A 4,926-nucleotide genomic window follows, 5' to 3' on the forward strand; every position below is an offset into this window, starting at 1 on the left:
CTGAAGGCTTGTAACAAGTGGATTATCACAAGAATTTATCCTGGGACCTGTTCTGTTTCACATCTTTCTAAATGACCTGGAGGAGGCAAGAGAGTGCACGCCATTAAGTTCCTAGATGACATCGAATTGGAGGGACCAGTGAAAATGTTCGAGGACAGAGCTGTCATTAAGAAGGACTCAGAGAGGCTGGAGGAATGGGCCAACAGGAACACCATGCAATTCAGCAGGGACAAATGCCCAGCCCCACACCAGGGAAGGAAGAGCCCCCACAATGACACAGCCTGGTGATGAGCTTGCTGGGGAGCAGCTCTGTGGAGAAGACCCTGGGTACTGTGGCAGACAGCAAGCTGCAAGAGAAGCATCCGCATGCCCTGTCAAAAAGGCATGGCCAACAGCATCCTGGGCTGTATGAACAGCAGCATCACCAGGAGATCATAGGAAGGGATTATACATTAGTCCACATCTAGATATTGTATCCAGTTTTAGTGCCCTCGCTCAGTACAAGAAAGGCATTGATAAACTGGAGGGTGTTCAGGGGAGAGCCACCAAGGTGGCTGGGAGCTGGAGCACTTGCCATTTCAGGAGAGGCTGAGGGACCAGGGCTTGTCTGTTGTGGGGAAGAGACAGTTTCAGTGAGGGGGGTACCTGATAGCAGTCCCCCAGTATCTACGGGGAAGTCATCCAGGAAAGAAAGCTAGGCTCTTGACGGCATTGCATACTGTAAGGAAGAGACACATCAGGCATAAATTTAAATAAGAGAGGTTCAGACTACATATAAGGAAAAGCTTTTTCACCATGAGGACATGTGGACATTAAAATAAGTTGCCCAGAGAGGCTATTCATCCGCCATCCCTGGAGGTTTTCAAATCCTGACAGAAAAAGTCTTAAGTAACCTGGCCTGACCTAGCTGGCTCTGTTTTGATCAGGACATTAGGGTAGAGATGTCCTGAGGTCTTTTCCAACCCAGATTTGATACTGAAATATGAATGCAGAACAAGAATAGACAAAGGGGGATAGGGAGAATTGCATGTCAAAACAAAGTGAACCTAGAGCAGTGAAAATGTAACCAAGAAGGCATTTAATAGACATTCTTTACAAGTCAGGCATACAGGTCTCATCTTCATAGGCCATGTTTCAAAGTTTTCTTTCTTGCACACATGAAAGGCTTCCCCCTCCCAAACCTTCCGTCTTCTATCACCAGGGATGCACTCTTGACAATCAGAGGATTACAGAGAATTTAGCAGCTGTGATTCTTACTGACACATTGAGTCCTCTTACCGATATGCACAAATCAGTAATTTTACCACAAGCTAGGTCTCTCGTTATAGTAGGAACTGTCTTTCCAAATATTTCATGACACAATCCCTTAGTAACTATTCTATGAAATACCTGCCTAGGACAGGCGGCTAATCAATTAAACACAAAGCTACTATAAGACAAAAGAGCTTTAAGGCATTAGACCCGCACAGTGCTTCCAAAACTTACCTTATTGAGGTTTGATCTCTGTTAGCCTGGTTCACACAGGCAAGTGCTAAATTGCTGTCACAAAGGAACCCTCCTTTAATTCCTCGGCACTTGGCTTCGTAACCCTAAAACCGTTTTGAACGTGGGAGATACACGCAGTGCTGCACTGTGCTGGAGTCAATGAAGGTCCCAAGCAAAGGGAAGTCCCCGAGTGTCTTCCCTGCTCATGTCTAACTCCCACACTGGAGGACGGACGGACAGCCAACGCTATCAAACGTAATCTAGGGAGGACTCATGCAGCATCAGGCTTCCCAGAATTGCCCTGATTGCTGTCTCTTTTAAAATGCATTGTTCATACAGAACAGCAATTACCCTCTTGAAAATAACATGAGAGAGTGCCTCCATGCTTGTCGGTATTGGTACTTTTCAGAGAGAACAGAAAATTATCCTTTCCTTAGTGAGCATGTCCCATCATGGAAGCAAGATACATGAAAAACACTTTGACAGGCACAGCAACTTTACATCTTGCATGTATCTTCATGTTATTGGATCATTTTTTTTGGTATTATCCTGTGTTCTCCCTTTGATGTGCTGAGATGGTTTCATTTTTAGTATTTCAAAAGCTTATTTTTCCTTCTCAAACTTCTTCCATACACAAACTGCTATAAGGTAACACAATATTCTGTTTACTATATATTTGTGTAGTAACTTTTTAAATTGAAATCATACTTCTATGTAATGGCTGGCCCCAAAAAGCTTTTTCAACCTCCCACTATGCCTTTCTTCAGTTCCTCCCTTGGTATTTCAATTATTCTGCCTTGAAACTGTGAACCATAAAGCCCTTTTATAAAAGGTAGAATTGCACTTCTAAGGTTTCTTTCTTATGATACCAGCAAAAAAAAAATACTGTGTTCATGTAATCATCCCTGAGATCAGGGTGTTTTCTGTGTTACGTGTTACAATACTGTTCGCTTAGTTGTTCCTTGACTGTTTTCAGTATCATATTCTTGACAAAGATTTTATAGATGTGGCAAAAAACCTCCAACACATATACAGCATCAATGCTAAACAGTCTCATAGAGGCCAAGTAGCTGTCGTAAGATGAAAAATAATGGGAGATATACACACCATACACTTTTAGCTGGTAACTTTGGTGAAGTTCGTACTCTAAGATCTTTATATTTGGAGAAATGAGGTAGGTGCCTAGGTGGAGTACCTAGGTACTCAGAATATTTCATTTGGAGGCCAATAAAGTCATCTGAGTATCTCAAAAAAGTCAAAGAACTGTTTCAAAACATGGCTGACCCCAGGAAGGCCTTTTCTTCCAAGCCACGTCTAGATGTGAGGATGACCATTCTGGGAATGAGCATCACGAAAAGTAAATGAACAGCTCGTGTTCTTTGTCCTTTGTACATCTAGTTCACATATGGAGCCACAAAGTACAATGTCATCCATAATTATGGCAAATGAATTAACTGAGGGGTCAATGTATCTTTACAAACTTGATGGAGAAGCTCTTTTAAAAGTAAATTATGTATTTACTTATTTATTTATTTTAATCTCCAAAACTCTAAGCACAGGCAAGCAAAATTAAGTAAGAGCAAATTCATTTTCTCCTCTTCTATGTAGACCTAAATTCTTCATACCACCTGCCTGTTGATGTCTAAATGTACCAAAAACATTAACCATGCAAATCCGTAACAGTGATAGTAGTAAGCCAGAGAAAGCTTACAGAAGGAGAGCCAGTCAGCTGTTCTTCTAACTGGGGCACTCCCTGGCACTGTAGCCTTTTTAAGATTGACCAAAATCCTGGGGTATATTTAATGTCTCCAGAATATGACCCTTGTCATCATCATCAGGGAGGGATTATAAATTCAGAACTCCAGCCTGTCTGAAAAGTCTTTTCTGGGCATAGTCTGTAGGCAGTAAGTGGGCTCATAAGCATGCACTTGATCATCAGAAATCAAGGTGCTCAATTTAGCTTCAATAAATCCCACATTTAATTTTAGCAGATGCATATGCATTGCCACTCGTCCACTAAGGAAGACAAGTATTTCAGGTCTCCCCTGGCACAGCATCTGAAAACCAAGGTAGTTCCATGATTTAAATTTTGGGTATTGCACAGGGAAAAGGCACCCTCTGACGCTTTGTGAACAGCTTAAACACAGCAGCACATGTTATCCTGGGACTGGCACGCGAGTACCTGTGGAATAAATACTAAATTGGCTAAAAAATACAAAAGTACAGCATTGTTCACACATTAAGGAAAAGTATAAAATCAAGAGGCTTCTGAGGTAGAAAATAGCCGCAGCTGGCATGAAGGACACAACATCTGTGGTTCCCTGATAAGCTACATGAGGTACGGGATGGGATGCAATTATTCTGCGGCTTTACCTTATGATGTATAGCGGATACGGGAATGGGATGATACCATGAAACAGATAAGCTGCCAATTAGCTGCCCGCTAGATGCTCAGAGCCAACATTTTGTCAAATTTTGATGAAATGCTGTCCTTTGTGCGAACTTTGCTCATTACAATGTCATTATAATACCAAAACACACCTCCATCCCAAAGGCTACCCGCCTCCAAGGTGCGACCACTCCTTCTTGAGTCTGCGCCCTGAATTTCTCGTAAACTATACCTTTAATTGTGAAGCGAGAGAAATTTACACCAATCATGATAAAAGTATGTATGACTAAAGTCACTCAAACTCCACCTTGAAGATAACAAATAGTATAAAAATAGCCCGAGAGAGGGGGGATACCCAGGGAAGACACCATCATAAAGAATTACATCACTGACTTCTGGGATCAGTTGACGGTCTGAGCCTCTCTTCCCCCTCATAGGGACGCCTTTGGGTAAGACTTAGATTATACTGAGTGCTTTCTCGGGAAACTTAGAAATTTCTCTAGAGACTCTCTTTTCTACATTTATAGCCAGGCTGTATCATTTATAACTTTGTCGCGCGTTTGTATACTTAACAATATCTTTATTTGCATGTGCTTTGCAGACAGTGTATTTATCACCGGCAATCCTAAGAACCTATATATCTGTTGTTTAAATAAACTGCACTGTTTAAGTAGATAGTCATTTCAGTTTCTCACTGAACGCGACCAAAGGCTCGAGAGTGGCCACGCTAGTTCATGAGCACGACTAGACTGAAGGTGCAGTCCGCTATTAGTGTATCCAAATCATAATAGTTTAATACATATTAAACGCGATTGGACTGATAGTGCTGAATTGGGCATCACTCAGAATTTAAACCTAGCCGCACCTGGCCTCCCACCTCGGTGAGGAGTGTTAGAACACAAGGGGGTTTATCTTCTGCCAAAACCGCTTTGCCCCTTTTCACGCAACAGTACCATGTTTTATTTCCATGAGCTGGGCAGACCAGAAAGGGCTCTGCACTTCAGAAGAGAAGCAGCGCTGTCTCTCCAGGGTGCTGTGTGCTGAGCACGTCA

Source organism: Rissa tridactyla, chromosome 2 (assembly GCF_028500815.1).
Source record: "Rissa tridactyla isolate bRisTri1 chromosome 2, bRisTri1.patW.cur.20221130, whole genome shotgun sequence".
Classification (NCBI taxonomy): Eukaryota; Metazoa; Chordata; class Aves; order Charadriiformes; family Laridae; genus Rissa; species Rissa tridactyla.